This window comes from Ailuropoda melanoleuca, chromosome 18 (assembly GCF_002007445.2).
Source record: "Ailuropoda melanoleuca isolate Jingjing chromosome 18, ASM200744v2, whole genome shotgun sequence".
Classification (NCBI taxonomy): Eukaryota; Metazoa; Chordata; class Mammalia; order Carnivora; family Ursidae; genus Ailuropoda; species Ailuropoda melanoleuca.
The window spans coordinates 25,875,228-25,895,416 of NC_048235.1; the positions used below are offsets into that span (position 1 = coordinate 25,875,228).

Sequence of the window (20,189 nt, forward strand, 5' to 3'; positions counted from 1 at the left end):
CATTCAGAGTATTTGTTCCTCTTAATCAAATAGGTAAATTACCTGCCCTGGAGATACTGGGGAAAAATTATTTATTTTAGGAGACTTTTTTTTTTTCTAAAGTAGTCTCCATGCCTAATATGGGGCTCGAACTCGCAACCCTGAGATCAAGAGTTGCATGCTCTACCAACTGAGCCAGGCAGATGCCCTGAGATTTCAGCTCTTTGGTAAAAGTTAAGCTTATCTCTTATAAAAGCTGGTTAGTAATAGTAGTCAGCCACTTTTAAATGTGATTTTCTTTCTTTTGTTGATAAAATGCTTAATGTTATGGGAGGATTAAGAAAGAGGATGGTTTTTGAACAATTTCTTCATGGGAAAATAAGTCATTAGAGTAATTTCATATACTCCCAAAAATAAATGAAACCATTGACCTTCTCTCCTGAACCTACTTCAAACTTTTGTTTCTTTCTGACTTTAAAGTTCTTATCTCTACATTTTATGATTTCTTCCATCTTTAGTCTGATAAGCTGGTTTTTCAGAGGAGGGCAGAGAGACATCCTCTCTTTAGGGTCTTTGAAGCCAAGATGATAGAGGGATGGGACCTTCCTAGTCTGTGGTAACAATAATAGAAGCCATTGGAAAAAAATATCAAAGCTTTGTTGCTTCTCCTAGAAATTTTGATATGCAGCATGAGACATCACCTACTGAACCTGATCTGTTTTTGCTGTTCATTCATAAAATGAAGTCACTGAAGGAGCGTGTGGGTGGCTCATTCGGTTGAGTGTCCAACTCTTAGTTTTGGCTCAGGTCATGATGTCATGGGTGGTGAGAGGGAGCCCCTCATTGAGCTCTATGCTCAGTGGAGAGTCTGCTTGAAGATTCTCTCCTCTTCCTCCCCATCTCTCTCTCTCTCTCTCTCAATAAGTAAATAAATATTTTTTAAAAAATGAAGGCACTGAAGTACAGTAGAAAGACAATTGGACTAGAAGATAACTTTTGCCTTCTAGGAGGTGTATAATCACAAAATTGCTGATTTTTCCTCTTATTCATTTTATGTAAACTCACCTTGTCTTAAGAGATGGGTTCTTATGAAAGATTTTCGTTGGATAAACTTATGGTTGCTTTTGGAATTGTATATTAATTCCCCAATTTCTTTTTTACCGAGTCTCCATTTTTATTTTCATTCTTCCTCTGACACTTACTGATCTTGTTGTAAAATTTATGCATTTTTCTGGGGCCCCTGGGTGACTCAATTAGCTAAGTGTCTGCCTCTTGATTTTGGTTTGGGTCATGATCTTGGGGCTATGGGATCCAGCCCCGTGTTGGGCTCCATGCTGGGTTTGGAGCCTACTTGCAATTCTCTCTCTCCCCCNCCCCCCCCCCCAAAAAAAAAAAAAAAAAAGAAAAGAAAATTCATGCATTTTTTTCTTTCTGTGTGTCAATGCTGCATTTCAACCCAGTGCAGAACTTTGCATCCTAAAGTTAAATATTACTCTCATTTAGTTGTTATAAGTTTTTGTTAAATTTCTGTTTATTGTTAATTTTGATTCTTACTCTGATTTTAAAAGGTTTTGAAACTATATACGAAGTTATGAAACTTTCATTATTGTATGCTTTATGTGGCTATTTTAGCTTTATAATTTATTTTATTTAAGATAAGGGATTAAAGAAAAGGATTAATGACACAATTTTATTTTCAGTTCTATTTGTGTATTACTTAGAATGCAGGCACAGATAACTTCTTTCAAACAGGCTTAAAAAATAAGGAAATTTATTATTAAAATGTAACTTGAAGACTGAGGCAGGGCTGACTAGTAGACTGGTTTTGTCCATTGACTATGGCTCCATTCTCATCTTTGCCTTCTTCTGTGTGTTGGCTTTGTATTTAAGTTGGCTTTCTTCTCAAGATGACTTCCATTACAGCGGCAAAATGTGTGTAGAAGGCCCAGGCTTCACATTATCAAATAGAGAGCATGGCATCTCTTACCAGTGCAAGACAGTATGATTTTCAGGAACCCTCCTCTTTGTGTCTCACTGGCCTGAATTAAGTTGTATATTTTAGGGGTACCTGGCTGGGTCAGTCAGAAGAGTGTGTGACTCTTGATCTCAGGGTCATGAGTTCAGGCCCCACATTGGGTGTGGAGATTACCTAAAAAAAGTTGTATATATTTTATTATTATTATTATTTTTAAAGGTTTTATTTATTTATTTGACAGAGAGAGTATGTACACAAGCAGGGGGAGCAGCAGAGGGAGAAGGAGAAGCAGGCTGCCCTCAGAGCAGGGAGCCTGATGTAGGGCTCGATCCCAGGACCCTGGAATCATGACCTGAGCTGAAGGCAGATGCTTAACCGACTGAGCCACCCAGCCACACCTGTATATTTTATCCTTAAACCAAATTTGGGGGAATGCTTTGAGTTTATCCTGAGTTTCTGAATCATCGTTGTGGCAAAGAGAATGGGATTACTTGTGGATCACTTGGGTTTACCATGGGAGCTGGGAGTGAGGGCCGCTTTCCCGAAGCATGCTGCCTTTGTGGGTAAATAACTGGTTTGTTCTAAATTATATTTATGGTACTGTAAAAAGGGTGTAGGGTGAAATGGCTGGTGGGTAGGCAGCCATCAATGTATACTCGATAATGAGTCCTATAAAATTTCATCTCAGGCCATGTGAAATGACAGTAATAAATATAAAAGGAAAAATAGGCAGCCTAAGCAAGTTTTAAATTGACTTACTTGAAAACTTTCTCTGCAGTTTCCCAGTTTATAATGGTTGATTTCAGCTGACGGGCTGTAGCTACTTACAGAAGAGAGGAAATTCATTAAAAATAATGAATTATTCAGTTGGATAGTGAAATTCAGTTATAAAGCACTTCACTGAGCTGTGGATTCAGTTCAGGTCAAGTTGTGTTCCTAGTTTATGGGCAGTGCAGCTTCTCACAATGACACAGCATAGAGAGAGGCTTTTATCTTTTTCCCCTGTTGCTAGTGTTTTAATGGCATTTTATTATATTTATTTGATTGGTTTCATTTATACTTTATTTCGCTTGACTTTATTAATACAAATTTTTATTTATACTTTATTAATATCAATCATATATAATACTTGGCAGTTAGGAACATTTGGTGGATATCTTAATAAAAAAATAGTCTCTCAAAAAAAATCATCCTGTTACTTTTCAAATGGCTACTTACTGTAGCCAAACCAAATGCTATAGGTGGTTTTATTTAGCTTTTCTAATTTGCTTGCCTGGGTAATTTGGGAGGAAATTAAGATAACCAGAAATCTAGCAATAGATTAATGAAAGTCTTGAAAGCCTCTTTAATTAGGAATTTAATGAGGGCTTTGTCATGGATTCTTTGGTTTTTCTTTGTTTTCCTCTACCCTCTCCTATTCCTACATTGAGAAGTAGAAAGAATTCTCAAAAACAATACAGAAGAATTCCTTATAAATTATATCTTCTACAATAAATTATAGATTGGGCGTGTGTGCGTGTGTGTGTGTGTGTGTGTGTATGTGTATGAACTAGTTGCCAGTAAAAAAAAACCTAGTTGCTACTATATTGGTAAGTATAGTTAAACTGAAAGGGTGAGGTTATGTTTTCAGAAAATATGTAATAAATTAAAAGAAATCAAACCCAGAGTTTTTAAAATTGAAGTACAGTTGACAAGTTATTAGTTCCAGAGGTACAACTTAGTGATTCGACATTTACAGTTGACCCTTGAACAATATGGGTTTGAACTGAACGCGTCCACTTGTGCATGAATGTTTTTCAGTCACAGTACTGTAAATGTATTTTCTTTTCCTTATGATTTTCTTAATAAAATTTTCTTTTTTCTAGCTCGCTTTATATATATAACGTACAAAATACATATTAATTGTTTATAAAATCATTAAGATTTCCTATCAATAGTCGACTATTAGTAGTTAACTTTTGGGGGAGTCAAAAATTATTTGTGGATTTTTGACAGTGTGGTGGGTTGGTGCCCATAACCCTCATGTTGTTCAAGGGTCAACTGTATATACATTAGATAAGTGTAGTTACCATCTGTTGCCATACAGAGTTGTTACAATATTATTAACTATATTCCCTGTTCTGTACTTCTCATCCTCGTGATTTATTTGTTTTGTAACGGAAAGTTTCTACTGCTTAATCCCCATTATCCATTTCGGCTGTTCCTTTTGGAACTCCCTTTTGGCAACCACTATTTTATTTTTTGTATGAATGAGTCTTGTTTCGGTTTTGTTTGTTTGTTCATTTGTTTTGTTTCTCAGATTTCACATATAAGGAAATCATATGGGATTTGTCTTTCCCTGACTTATTTCGCTTAGAAGAATATCCTCCAGGGCTATCCATGTTGTCTCAGATGGCAAGATTTCTTCTTTTTTTTTTAATGGCTGAGTAGTATTCCATCCTATACCACATCTTTATCCATTCAACCATAGGTGGATATTTAGGTTGCTTCCCTGTCTTGGCTATTGTATATAATGCTGCAGTAAACATAGGGCTACATCCTTTTGAATTAGTCTTGTCTTTTCTTTTTTTTTCTTTTTCTTTTTCTTTTCCCTTTTCTTTCTTTCTTTCTTTCTTTCTTTCTTTCTTTCTTTCTTTCTTTCTTTTCTTTTTCTTTCTTTCTTTCTTTCTTTCTTTCTTTCTTTCTTTCTTTCTTTCTTTCTTTTCTTTCTTTCTTTCTTTCTCACTCTCTCTCTCTCGCTTTCTTTCTTTCCTTCCTTCCTTGTACATACCCAGCAGTGAAATTACTGGTAAGTTTGATATACCTATTTTTAATTTTTTGAGGAACCTCTGTATAGTGTTCCATAGTGGCTACACCAATTTACATTCCCTCCAACAGTGCACAGGGGTTCCCTTTTCTCCATATCCTTGCTAACACTTGTTATTTCTTGTCTTTTTGATACTAGCCATTCTGACATATGTAAGGTAGTATCTCACTGTGGTTTTGATTTGCATTTCCCTGATGATTAGTGATGTTGAGTATCTTTTCATGTGTCTATTGGCCATTTGTATGTCTTCTTTGGAAAAATGTCTATTCAGATCCTCTGCCCATTTTTTAATTAGATTATTTTTTGGTGTTGAGTTGTATGATTTCTTCATATATATATATATATATATATATATTTTTTTTTTTAAGATTTTATTTATTTGACAGAAAGACAGCCAGCAAGAGAGGGAACACAGGCAGGGGGAGTGGGAGAGGAGGAAACAGGCTCTCAGTGGAGGAGCCCGATGCGGGGCTCAATCCCAGAACGCCGGGATCATGCCCTGAGCCAAAGGCAGACACTTAATGACTGAGCCACCCAGGCGTCCCCTTCATATATTTTGAATATTTATCTTTTGTTTGCAGATATCTTGTTCTTTTTAGTAGGTTGCCATTTTGTTTTGTTGGTGGTTTCCTTTACTGTGCAAAAGCTTTTTGTTTGATGCAGTCCAATTGTTTTTTGTTTTGGTTTTGTTTTGTTTTCTGCTTTTGTTGCCCTGCCTGAGAAGTCAGATCACAAAAATATTGCTAAGACTGATGTCCAAGAGTTAACTGCCTGTTTTCTCTCAGACGTTTTATGCAAACCCAATGAATTTTTAAATTTCATTCCATTGTTGATTAAATTTGAAAGACTTTTTGACTAGAAGCTGCCTCTCAGTAAAAAGAACATAACCGTACAGGTAAAACCCACAGAATCTAACCAAAATTAGGACATTGATAACCAAATTGAATTGCTGAAGCATTTAAGCTTCTTTGGTTTTATAAGCTGTGTTGTTATTTGAAAACACTTATTAATTCCATCTTATGACTTATAAGTCATTGACACTTTTAAAAAATTCATTCTTATTATTTTCAACATACACAGAAAGTTAGATGAGTATACGGCTATTACTGTTGTAATTTAGATTGTATTTGGAAACCTCCTAAATATAGTTTGTACAGTATAGCTACAGAGAAAAAAATGGATTCATGTTGAAATTCAGTACTCCTTGGGACAGGTCAATGGGTGAGAATGAAGTCTTCTTGGATAAATGAATCCATTTTCTGTCTATTTGAGTTTATCATTTAAAAGAACATTCTACTGATAAAGCACTTCAGTGCTTAATTAATTTTTGATAAATTTATATACTCTGTTTACTTGGTATGAATTTGATATCTCTTCTTGATTCCTCTCATACACTACAGGGAATGAAGTATAATAGCAATAAAAGATCTATCATAGATTCTGTTGTAACAGAGCTCAAGGGGTTCGCTGCTTGGGGTGCATTAAATTGAACAGAACGCCTGGGTAGCTCAGTTAAGTGTCTGACTCTTGGTTTCAGCTCAGGTCATGATCTTAGGGTCCTGGGATCCAGCCCCTGTGTCGGGGTCTGTGCTCAGCAGGGAGTCTGCTGGAGATTGATCTCCCCCTCCCTCTGTTCCTCCACTTTCCCCCTATTCATGCTCTCTCTCTCTCTAAAATAAATAAATAAATCTTAAAAAAATTGAATACAACACAAGAAAGTGTTGAAAGCAAAGAACTTTTTACTACCTCTTACAAGTAAGGAGACAGGGAGATAACTCTCAAAGCACACTCTCCCTGTGGGGTTGGTATAGGAAGCTTTTATTCAGTGTATTTGGGGGTGGAGGCAGAGAGCTTGCATATACATTAAGGAACTTACACATATTCTTACGTAGGCACTTTGGTTCACCTGTTTATGCCTAACATGTCAGCAAGCTAGCGTGTACATCGTATGTTCAAAAGATGGGGGAAAGCCCTTCCCATAGGAGGAGATCTTAGAACTATAATGAACTGCGGATAACTTCAGGACAACTTGGGGCTTCTGCTCAGGTCCTCATCCAGTCCAAAAGGGCTCAAACTGGCTCACATAAGAAGTTATCACATGAAGTACCTAACAAGGGGCCATCAGCTGAAACCATCTCTCTGAGTATCTCCTTGGTCAAGCTGCTAGTTCTGTAAAACAAAACACATTCATTCCCTGCTTTTGTCCCTTTCCCTTCTCCCTTCTGCTGATAGCTTTCAGACCTCTGATTTGCGTAACTTTCTGTTGCATCCTAGCTAAAACTATCAATATACCAACTTATGTATAACTGTAGATTAAAAGATGTAACATCCTGTTTATCACTGTTTATATTAATGCCGTGGTCAGTAAGGCAAGTTATATAATATATAATCATAATGTAATATAGGGGCACCTGGGTGGCTCAGTAGGTTAAGTGTCTGCCTTCAGCTAAGGTCATGATCCTGGGGTCCTGGAATCAAGCCCCGCATTGGGCTTCCTGCTCAGCGGGGAGTCTGCTTCCCTCTGTCCATCTTCCCTCTGCTTATGCTTTCTCTCTTTCTCAAATAAATAAATAAAATCTTTAAAAAAAATAATAACGTAATATAATAAGGCAAGTAATGTAATAGGAATTTAATCCCATTTTACAGATGAGGAAATGAAAACTAAAGTTACTTGTCCAAGGTCACATGGATACTAAGTAGCAAAGTACCAAAGTGTAATTTTCCAAAATATTGAAGACTGATTCTCATACGAATACGGAATGAGCATATGTCACATTCATTCAGTTCATCAATGAGGGAACCAGCAGGAGGTAAAATTGGTTCAAACGGGAACAAAGATTATATAGTATATTAGGGTTCTTCAGAAAAACAGAACCAGTAGGATATATATAGATATATAGAAAGAGATTTATTATGAGGGATTGACTCATGCAATTATGGAGGCTGAGAAGTTCCACAGTTTGCCGTTCCAAGCTGGAGGTCCAGGAAAACCAGTCATGTAATTCCAGTCCAAAACTGAAGGCCTAGGAACCAGAGGAGCCAGTGATCTAAGTTCTCCTCCTAGTCTGAAAGTCCAAGAACTGAAGAGTGCTGATGTGGGAGGGCAAGAGAAGATGAAGTCTCTCAGCTCAAATGGAGAGCCAATTTGCCCTCCCTCTGCCTTTTTTTTTTTTTTTTTGAGACTCCGCAGATTGGATGATGTCCACCCTTGTTGGTGAGGGCAGTCTTTACAAAGTCTACCTATTCAAATGCTAATTTACTCTGGAAACACCCTCCCAGACACACCTAGAAATAGTGTTTAACTAGCTCTGGGCAGGTAACCCCTTAGCCTAGTTAGGTTGACACGTAAATTTAACCATTACATACACATATTGGAGAAATAATTTTGGAAGGTTAGATACAAAGCTGTCCCTACAGAGCAATAAAAACCATAGCCTTTGAGATGACATTTCTACTAGACAGAAGTTGGTCGTATCTTTACTAGACAAAAATTTACAAGTTAACAAGCAACTTTACAGAGTCTCAGTTTTTATTAGTAAATAACAAGTCTTATAAAAGTGTATTCTCTAATGAAGTAATCTTTGGGTAGGATTGTGCTCCTATATGACATTGAAAGGACATACTGCCTTCTCTTTGTCTTTTACTTTTGGATAATTTTTCTTGACACACAGCAACATGGGAGCCTAGGTTTTCTGACTCTAAGTCCAGATTTCTTTCCATTCTACTTCTCTGCCTCTTCACAGTATAATTTTTAATACTAGTGTCATCTGCTAACTTTTGCAAAATTAGCTAGTCTTTGTCAGTAGTTTTCCTTTTTGATACACTTTCCTTTGTTATATAGCGATGGTGATTAAGAGTTTTCTTCCTCAGAAAATATTGTGAAATTCAATGGATATTTATAAAATTTGCATAAATAGCAAAGTGAGAAATTAAAATTATAGCTGATCTACTCTTTTATGACATTTTGTTAGCAAATTTCAGAGTCATTGTAAATATTCTTGATTTTTGACTACATAATCATACAGATTAGCCTTTACATATTTTGAACAAAATAGAGGTGAACCATTTTAAGTAGTAGATGAAAATTTGTTCACATTAAACGAGATAATTGCCTAACAATTAAACATTGCACTACTTACTAATCATAAGGCCCTGAAATAGTTACCTGTAGGTATCATTTTACTTACCAGTATTGGTTTTTTTTTTTTAATGCTTTTTAAGAAGGTTAGAATACTTTATTCAGTTTAGCCCTCAAGCAATTAGGTGAGTCAGTTACCATGGTAACAGTAGGTATTAATTTCCTTACCTTAGTTAAAGGTGTTTTTTGTTTGTTTGTTTGTTTGTTTGAAGTTTTGTTTGAGAGCGAGAACGAGAACGTGTGTGGGGAAAGAGGCAGAGAGGCAGAGGGGCAGAGGAGCAGAGGGAGAGAATATCAAGCAGACTCTGTCTGAGCAGGGAGCCTGACTCAGGGCTCCATCACAGGAACCGTGAGATCCTGACCTGAGCCGAAATCAACAGTCTGAGGCTTAACTGAGCCACCCAGGCACCCCAGCATTAGTTAAAGGTTTTAGGAGCAAAGACATCTCTGAGCTAATCCATTGAAACCCAACTTTCTATGAAACAGGAGTTAGGTTGTCCATTCTTTAGAAGATGATACCATTTCAAGTAGAAAAATGTACTCTGGAGATGAATTTCTTTTTTTTTTTTTCTTTTTAAAGATTTTATTTATTTATTTGACAGAGATAGACACAGCCAGCGAGAGAGGGAACACAAGCAGGGGGAGTGGGAGAGGAAGAAGCAGGCTCACAGCGGAGGAGCCCAACGTGGGTCGATCCCATAACGCCGGGATCACGCCGTGAGCCGAAGGCAGATGCTTAACCGCTGTGCCACCCAGGTGCCCCTGGAGATGAATTTCTAATCTGACAGAGTGAAGTAGAGTATGATTTAAAAGCTAGGTAATTAAAGAGCTATCCCTTCTTAGTTAACATGGGATACAATTGGTCTTAATTTTCCTGTATTTGGTCTAATTTAAATCTTGAATTTTATTGGTGTATTTCTATTGCCATGAACTAAAAGGCACTAAAAGTGCCTGCAGTAGACAGCTTTCCTACTATCTAATTGATGTCAAATAAAATCATTTAAGGTGAATTTTTTTCAAAATCTAAATCCTAATTTTAGGAGATAATCTCTTGACATTTAATTGGCTAATATTACTAAGCCTGTATAGTAAGCTTACTCATTCAGGTATCACAAAGTCCATTTTGCAAGTAATATATCAAAAAGGTTTTACTAAGAAGTTGTATTCGTATTAGTTTTTTTTCTTATTAGGTGTTTTATCACTGTATCATTGTGATTAAAAAAATAGCTGTAGTTGTTAATGCCAGTAGCATTGGACATTTTCCAGTCTTAGACCATTTTGTCTATGTTCTGTAGCAGGAGTTGGCAAATTTGTGGTGGGTCACATTTGACTTGCTGCTTGTTTTTGTATGATGAGCTAAATGGTTTTTACATTTTTAAGTGGCTAAGAAAAAAATCAAAAGAAAAAATTCTATGAAGTTTACATAAGTCTAGATTTCATTGTCTATAAAGTCTTACTGGAACATTGCCATGCTGATTTAAGTATTATTTATGACATTTGCGCCACCATGTCTGACTTGGTAGTTGCAACAGAGACAATAAGCCATGAGGCCTAGAATATTTACTGTCTGGCTCTTTAGAGAAAAAGTTTGCTAACTCTTGTTCTAGAATATAAAAAAATGTAGCCTTGGTTGTTCGCTAAAAAAAAAAAACCAAAACAACAACCAACCTTTCCCCTTTTTTTGGCTTACTTTCCCCCTTGATTGCTAAAAGTAACACATGTTCTTATAGAAAATTTGGAACATATAGGAAAGTAAAAGAAGAAAATAAAAAACCATCGCAGTTGTGGGATAACCGCTAATATTTTGGTATACATTGCTCCAGACCTTTAAATATATAGAATATGTATGTATATGTATATGTATATATATGTGTACATATGTATATGTGTGCATGTATATGTGTGTCTCTTTATATAGAATATGTATTTATATACATGCAAATACATATATTTATTGTGTAAAATTAGAATTTAACTTGCTTTTTCACTTGATAAAGTGCAAGTATGTTTTTAATGGCTACATAGTGCTGTTTTATGGATGTAACATAATTTATTATTTAACTTTTTTACCATTGTTGGACATGTAGTTTGTTTTCAACTCTTTATCATTATAAATATTGTATATTATGTATCTTAAATACTATCATATATAAAAAGAATGACTATCCTTGTATATAAGTCTGAGGAATGCTGGTTTTTTTGGTAAGATTAATTCTTGAAAATGAAACTGTGTAAAACTAGAGAATTATTTTGAGGAAAATGTTGGTAGTGCATGAAAATACTTCCTTGGCCTGCCTTCATGAAAAAGATGGCTTATCTTTCATTTAGTCTTGGCTCTGGTTAAACATAATAATTTTCACACTAGACCATTAAACAAGCCCTTAAATAATTTGACTGGTAAAGCCTATAGTTGATACTGATAGTAGATGGACTGGAGGAACTGGGTCAGTGCCCCACTCTGGCTTCATAGGTTATACTCACAATTCGGCAGCTTGGGAAAGCAGATTTCTTGTGTGTGTGCTCCTAGCATTATTATCGAAGCCATAGAGAAAAGTGGAGTAATGCTCCAGTCTAGTGTGAGTTGACACAGCAGATTCAGAAATGGGGGTAAAGGGAGATGTGCTCCATTCTCAGAGTAATTCACTTGCTACTGCTCTAATTAAAGTAGGTGTTCCACCCAGCCACTCTGTGTCCTGTGTATGCTGCTTTAAAGGAAACGCCATTTGTTAGCATATTCCTAGTTTTTTGCCATCACTCACTCCATAGTATTCCTTCAAAAATGTACCCAAGTATTTCACTCAAAGAATGATTTGTAAATGGGTATTGACTTTAAAAATTACTATGGATACTCACACCAGCTGCTAGTACTGATCTGTCTACAGCAGAAGAAGTTGTAGATTGAAAGGCCTGCAGGCCAACTTTTGGCGTGTAGAGGGGTCTTGGATATTGCTATTAAATGGAAGACTACATGGTGCAGCTTCTTCATCTTTGGAAAAATTGGAAGATCTGGTGACACTGGGTCCATATGCACTACTGGCAAGAGTTAGCTGGAGCAAAGTTAGTGGCTTCCAATTTGTGCTGTAGCATAGTGATATGGATTATAAGGCAAGATTTTGATGGCTGCATATTTTTTATAGTTTTCAAACATATAAAAGCATTTCATGAAACATTCAAAGATTTATAATAGGTGAAATTATATTTGAGCCTTATTCTATATGGTGATCCTTTTGTAAACTACTTAAGTATCTGTTCTAAGGAAATGATTCACAGCAGCCATACTCTCAGTTTCCAAGGGGAAAAAAACACTTTATTGATATTATAAAGTAAAAAGCCTGGTGGACATAGAAGAAAAGGGAAATCTACGCATAGATGAGGGCAGTAGCAAGCAGTAAAGGAGAATAAGAAAGAATTAGTCAAACTTACTTACAACACCCAATTTCATTAGCTGGGGAAGCCCTGTGGAGACAGCCTGGCTGGGGTCCTGGTTGAGAGGCCTGGGCAGAGCATCTTCCCCTCGGGTGAGACTTCCAGCTGATCATCCCCATGTGGGTGGTTTTTGTAGGGCAAATGACCGGGTGTGAAGTTAAACATTTGTTTGCCTCTGTGTGGTTTGGAGCAAGCGGCATTTCTGTGTTAATGTCTTTACATCTTCGAGGAGCCTGGGCCATATGTGCTTGCCTCTCCTCTCAGATTCTGTTCTGGGGGGCCAGCTCAGGCTGGAGCCAGAGGGGATGCAAGGCAAAATTTATAGCTCTTGTTGTCTAGACCAGAAGGGCCAGTTCTGACCTGGAGGCTAGCTAATGTCAACTAATTAGGCTCCCAAGATCACTCAGCAGCACAAGTCTCACAAACAGCCTTTAACTTGCCTGCCTAGGTGCAGATCTGGGTGGTCCGTTATGCAGGACAAATTGCAGTACAGTAACATGGATGGCTATGTATAGTAAACATGATCAGAAAGAGTTGTTCTGAGGCTGTATTATCTAGTACCTCTTCCTGACTTTCCTGTTAAATAATTTCCTATCTAATTACTATTTTAATTTTGTATGTGCATATCATTTAATAATTGGGAAAGTTATATGCGTTTGTGTATGTAAACTTCTCTTTCTTTCTTTCTTTCTTTCTTTCTTTCTTTCTTTCTTTCTTTCTTTCAGTAGGCTCCACGCGGGGCTTGCGCTCAAAACCCTGAGATCAAGACCTGAGCTGAGGTCAAGAGTCGGATGCTTAACTGACTGTGCCACCCTGGCACCCCAGAATTCTTTCATTTTTGTCTTAATTTTCACAATTATTTTATTGCTAACAGAAAAGAGCATGATTGTTAACTAAATCTTACCAGTATTTTCTAACAGAAAACAGTGAATTTTGTTAATTTTCTTGCTTGTTATTTAATTTTTAATTATTTATTTATTATGGCCTTTTTTTTTCTTTTAAAGATTTTTTATTTATTTATTCGACAGAGATAGAGACAGCCAGTGAGAGAGGGAACACAAGCAGGGGGAGTGGGAGAGGAAGAAGCAGGCTCATAGCGGAGAGCCTGATGTGGGGCTCGATCCCATAATGCCAGGATCACGCCCTGAGTCGAAGGCAGACGCTTAACCGCTGTGCCACCCAGGCGCCCCTATTATGGCCTTTTGATGTGACAATTCATCAAACCCCGATTATGATAGAATTTCATAATATGTTTGTTTTTAGAATTTATACTAGTGCTTATATCTAAAAATAATAATTGAACATAATACAATTCCATTGATTTAATAAGGGAAATACAGGCCTTTGTAACTTCAGAAGCTCATTTAAAAATATTTTTGATTGCAAGTGTATTTTGCTTACTTTAGAAATTTTAATTATTAAACTAACTGAAGATTTTTCAGTATACTATTTTTGTTTAGTCTTTTTCATTAAGGAAGTTTTTTGGGATAAGATTTGTTAAAAAAATAAGAATTTAGACAAACTAAAAAAATTGACAAGAAACGTTTCCCAATGAATGAAGGACTTACAGTATTTCAAGTACTTTATTTTTTAAGTATTTTATATTCAAATTTAATTTCTGCAGATATTTATTTTCCCACTGTAATGTCTAATTTATTGATTAAAGCTGTAAAGTCATCTGATTTGTGAGTTAAACATAACACTAAATATTTCATCAATAATTAGTCTCTAAAGTAAAGAATTATCTCAGAATTATATGGTGTTTCCATAATTCTTTATGGGCTAAATCAAATGAAATAGGGGTGTCAAACAAAATACTCTGGTACCTTTTCATAAAACAGCTATTTTACTAAAAAAAGAAGTTTGAACTTTTGAAATCATCTTTGAGCACAAAATAACAATTCTCTCTTTTTTAAAGATTTTATTTATTAGAGAGAGAGAGAACATGAGCTGGGTGGGGAGGGGCAGAAGGAGAGGGAAAAGGAGAAGTAGACTCCCGCTGAGCAGGGAGCCTACTCAGGGCTCCATCCCAGAACCCTGGGACCGGTGCCTGAGCTGAAGGTAGACGCTTAACCGCTTAACCGACTGAACCACCCAGCACCTGGAGAACAAAATTCTTTTAAGAGATTGTGATCATCAGATTGAGCTCAAGAAGCTAGTTACAGGATTGCACAATTAGTAAAGCCCAGATACTTCACTAGTGTGCCAAAATTGCTCTTTTTTCCTGCCTGTATGGAACACTGTGTTTGGGATTGGTAAGGTAATTTTCAATTATTCTATTAGAAGATATGTTTAAGATTTGTTGAAGACATGGAAGACAGTACTAATTCAGAAGGTTATTTAATGAAAAAGATGTTCGTTGCAGATATGAATCCATAAATGTTGGTAATGGACCTCAGAAAGCTGTATAGAATCCTTGAAGAAAAACACTTGAAAGGACGTTATTTGCTTGGCAAAGAAGTTTCAGAACTGAAGTGTTCAAAGGGAATATCTTGAGACATACAAGATATTATGAAAACAGTGGAAGTTTGGGACTGGTAATAACAGGAAGGTTTAGGCTGTACATTCGGTTCAATATAAAAAAGAACCCCTGATATTCTAAGTAATAAGTTGTCTTATTCACAGAGAAGCTCCTGTATATTAAAATTTGCTTGTAGTTCTGAGTTCCGTGTTAAATGAAGTCATAAAAACGGTGAACCTAATGAAGTCTAAGCTACTGTAGTACCTTCTTTTCAGCTTTAGGTGAAGAGATGTGGTTAGCTATTTCAGTAATGAAGTGTATTGACAGTCTAAAGGAAGATTTATAAGCTAAAAGAAAATTTCAAATTATTCCATATGAATGGTTTTTACTTTGCGGATTTGTTGAAGTATAGTTATAGGCTTCAATAAATAGTATTCTTAACTGACATTTTGAGCACCTGAATTAACTTAGAAGTGCAATGATTATGTGGAAAATATATTAACATGTACTGACAAAGTTTATGGATTCACAGTAATAATTCCGCTTTGGGAGAGTGAGGTTAAAGTAGTTTTAGAAGTGACATTTAATTGGTATCATTTGAATCCCAAGGATGAATTAATAATACTTGTAGAGCAAATTCAGCATATGCCTGTGACAGAGCTTTAGAACACTATATTGAAATACTTGATATAAAAAATTCATTTTTTAAAAAAGATTTTATTTATTTATTTGACAGAGAGACAGCCAGCGAGAGAGGGAACACAAGCAGGGGGAGTGGGAGCGGGAGAAGCAGGCTCCCAGCAGAGCAGGGAGCCTGATGTGGGGCTGGATCCCAGCACCCTGGGATCACGTCCTGAGCCAAAGGCAGATGCTCAAGGACTGAGCCAGCCAGGCGCCCCTAAAAAATTCATTTGTATTCAAAACTTACTTATATCATCAAAAGGAATTAACATAGTTTTCAGTAGAAGAAAAGGAGAAGCTGTTAGATTTAAAGAACTTTAGCATCCTTGAAGTACAATTTAAAGAGGTCAAGAAGTTGGAATGCTGGTTAATAGTAAAAAAGAAGTTTTCAGCGTTCTAGAGCAAAGCCTCCTCTTTTGCCATTTGCTACCACTTGTGCTAATAAAGCTTCTCCGTGATGCTTGCTATGTAGAATATTAAGAAAATGTTAAAGGTTTTAATCAGGAGTTGTATGTAGTTATTTTAAGCAGAAAGCCTGATATGAAAGTTATGTTCATCTAAACCACTTAGTTTCTTGTGTAAAAAGTTTAATTTTACAATGAAGATATAATGCAGTTTTTACAAAATATCATATACACACTCCCAGATTGCCTTCCCAGTATGCTATAAAAATATTTTCATTTTCTAAATGTGCCATCAAATTGAAAATGTTGTGGACTCCTGGTATAGACCTTCATTTATAAATGAAGTGGGCATCAAGAATCTTCATGTATTTGAGAAAAATCAACAGCTATCAAGCTTGCTTAGCTGAATAGTTGACCGTTGGTAAAAAATAATTTCTAGGGGCGCCTGGGTGGCTCAGTTGGTTGACCGTCTGCCTTTGGCTCAGGGTTTGATCCCAGGGTCCTGAGATCTAGCCCGGGTCAGGCTCCCTTCTCAGTGGGGAGAGAGAAGGTTCTCCCTCTCTACTACTCTCCCTGCTTGTACTCTCTCTCTCTGTCAAATAAATAAATAAAATCTTAAAAAAAGTAATTTCTGAACAAAAAAACCTAAAAGTCTTAATAAGTATTCTCAATGGATTCAGCAGGAAATGTGTTAATTAAAGAACTGAAGAAGATTAATGAAGGGAAGTGGGTGGGGGATGGGCTAAATGGGTGATGGATATTAAGGAGGGCGCTTGTTATGATGAGCACTGGGTGTTATATATAAGTGATGAATCACTAAATTCTGCAGAAACCAATATTATGCTATATGTTATCTAACTAGAATTTACATAAAAATTTGAAAAAGAAAAAATAAAAGAAAGTGGTTGAAAAGGAGAATTGCAGGATAAGAAAGGAATTGAAACATAATTCCCTAAATAAAATACTCAGTAGAATTACTGTGGTAGAACAAATATGGCTGAAAACGAAATAGATACTTGTTGAGTGAACTGAACAGCTGGTCGTAGGACGCCTACTTGATCTTTCCTGTCTTAGAGCACTTCCAGAGGAGTTGTACTGATGAGCTCAGTGTGCTTGAGATTACATTTTGGGAGACCTGTTAATAGAGAAATTGCCTCCTAATATTTCAGTGGAAGAGTTACAGTCTTTGTCCTATTCTCAGCTTCCTGAGGGACCTTAAGAGCAGATACCTGCTGATGGTAAATAGAGTTTTACAGGCAAAGGAAAATAACAGTCCAACTTAAGGAAGCTACCATCAGTGGAAAGAAGACCAAAGAACGCCTAGAATAGGAGAGTTTTATTGAAACGATATTTGGACTAGATTATAACTTTTACAAAAGAAAGAAATGATAAGCACATTTAGGGAGACTCAACTAGAGCATAAACTTTCTGGAACTAACAATCAAGATCTTAACATTATAAAAATTCAGTAGACAAACTGAAAAGGACTATCACCATTGGGAGTGAAATTAGCATCTTGGAAGTCAAGTGTAAGAAGTATCTTAAAATACAAAGAACAAAATTAAAGAGATGGTAGTCAGGAAGGAAAAAATAGAGTCTAGGAGAGGAAATCCAGGCAGGAAGAAATTCACCAGCATGTGAATAAATGTTGTAGAAGGAAAAAAGGGATGAGATAGTGGCAATTAATAACTGAACTAGAAATAGGGGTATATTAGGTTGCTGCAGGTGCCATAGTTAAGTGCTGCAACTTCATGATTTAACAGAAATTTATTGTCTCATAGTTTTGGAGGCCAGAAGTCCGAAGTCAGGTTGTTGGTGGAGTTGTTTCCATCTGAGGACTGTGGGGGAAGGATCTGTTTCAGACCTTCTCTTCACGGCTTATAGATGGCTCTTTCTCTGTGTGTTTCTTCACATCATCTCTCAGTGCATGTCTGTCTCTGTGTCTGTATTTCCCCTTTTTGTAAGGACACCACTCAGTTTGGATTAGAGACCACTGTAATAACCTTGTTTAAATTTGATTACCTCTGTAACGACTTTTTCCAAATAAAGAGCCACATGCTGTAGGTTAGGACACTGACACTTTTTTTTTTTTTTTTTTTTTTTTTTTTTGAGGAGGGATACAATTCAACCGATATTGAGGGGAAAATTTTCTGATCTTAAGAAAGAGACTTGGAAAGGAGTCCTTTTCAAGGACTCACTGATCCCAAGGAGAAAAGAGTTTACGATTAGGCTCCTTAAAATATAAAAATCCTTAAAAATCTTTCAAACTCCCAGATGGGAAATAGGTGACTCACAATAGAAAAAACATCAGAGAAACAATGGATTTCTTACTTGCAGCATCAAAAGGTGGAAGACAGTAAGAGAATATCTACAGACTACTGAGGGACTGTTATACTCAGCCAACACATCATTCTATCTGTTTGAAGAAATAAATTTTCATGTATTCAGGGAATCAGAGTTTATTACTTTCATATTCTACCTGATGAAAATAATTTAAAGAGTTCTCTAAACAAACAGTTGAGTCAGAACAAGGATTCAAAAGAGGTAAGATAAAGGGAAGAGGAAACTGTAGTAAACAATATATTTACATATTTAAATTTATAAATATGTTTATATTAGAATGGATGATGAAATTTATAATATAAATGTTTAGAAAATAGTAAGGATTGTTGAAATAGAAGAGCAATACTAAGAAAACTAACAGGCTGTAACCAAAACCGTAACAACAAAAAACAGTAATTAGAAGGATGGGGAAGTAAAAACAGGACAGTGCAAATGTAGGGTCTTGGTGGGGAAGGATATTGTTATATTATTTTGCTGAGATAGTATGGTAATAGTAGGATGGAAAAAAATTGACATTTTGTCATTGATAATGGGAAAAGAGTATGAATATGGTAATTTCAGCCTATCAGGAAAAATGAAAAAAATAAGAAAACTGAAGAAAGTAAGAAAAATACTAATCAAAGTAAGATGAAAGAGGAAACTTACGTTCTTACACTAAATGCAAATGAGATGAATTACCCTATTGAAAAACATGTTCAATGGAACTATTCAAAACAAAAAATAGAAAAATAATAAAATAATAAAATAATAAAAATCCCAGGTATATATTGTTTAGGGGCAGCCTTTAAGAAAGTGATCAAGATTGAAAAGTAGCAGACAATGGTAGATAGATAGCCAGGATAATTCCAGGAAAGTACAAACCAAAGCAAATCAAAGTATATTACAGATCTCACTTGACTCAGGACTCCCCTGATAGGCCATTGGAAGTTGAAAATGTGGTTCATACATCTAACCTCCTGATCGTCATAGCTTAGCCTAGCTGACCACATAAAGGTGCTCAGAACACTTACTTAAATTAGTCCACAGTTGGCTAAAATAATCCGACAGAATGACTATTTTAAAATAAAGTATTGAGCATCTCATGTAATTTATTGACTATTATACTGAAAGCGAGACCAGAATAGTTGCATGGTTTACAGAATGGTTGCCAGTGTGTTGGTTGTTTATCCTTGTGACGGTGTGGCTGACGGCAGCTGTGGCTCCCTGCTGCTCCCCAGCATCATCACAGAAGGTCACTAGCACAAGAAAAGATCCAAGTTCAAAATCTGAAGTGTGGTTTCTAGTGAATGTGTATTGCTTTTGCACTATTGTAATGTTGAAAAATCCCAAGTCACACCATTGTTAGGGACCATCTGTATTTATTTCAGAGAGGAATGTAAGATCTTTTAATGGTGTGAGATGAAGTGTTGTGAAATGATGAAAGACTTGATTTTAGAAAAAGGCCTGTCTAGGTTGTTTATACTCAACAACCTAACAGCTATTATATAAATAAATAATTCTATTATTCAGTGACTTGGATCCCTTCCGAGAATAACCTTATCTGATCAACGATTAAAATCCTCAGGTATCTTGAAGAGTTTCCTTGTTGCAAATTATTCTACAACCTTAATTTTCTGTGTGCTTTTTATCTGTCCTGAGATCTAAGTAAATTTGACAAAGATGTTAGGTCTGTAAACAAGTTTACTTTCAAATTCTTTGCCTGTAAGCATCTAGACAGAATTTTATGTGCAAAAGAGAGTATTTTACGTCTGAAAACTAGGCATTTCAAATTTAAATGATTTTAGTGTTATAGGTGGCTTCAGGGAAGAGTTACTGAAGTTTATTTCTGTTTTGGCAGTGTGAATGAATTACTTACAAAATTTCAAGATTTTATAGTTGTTTTTATAGAGTTGTCTATTATTTGCAGAAACCACAATTTTCTGGCAGTTTTGCACATTATCTACTCTATGTGTAGCAAAAACTTGTTTTCCAGCTTC

General features: G+C 36.0%; 1 protein-coding gene across 6 annotated transcripts in view; it reads left to right on the top strand.

The window, feature by feature from the left end:
- WRN (WRN RecQ like helicase) overlaps positions 1-20,189 on the top strand; it is a 144,061-nt gene that overhangs the window by 8,939 nt on the left and 114,933 nt on the right. The window lies entirely within an intron of this gene.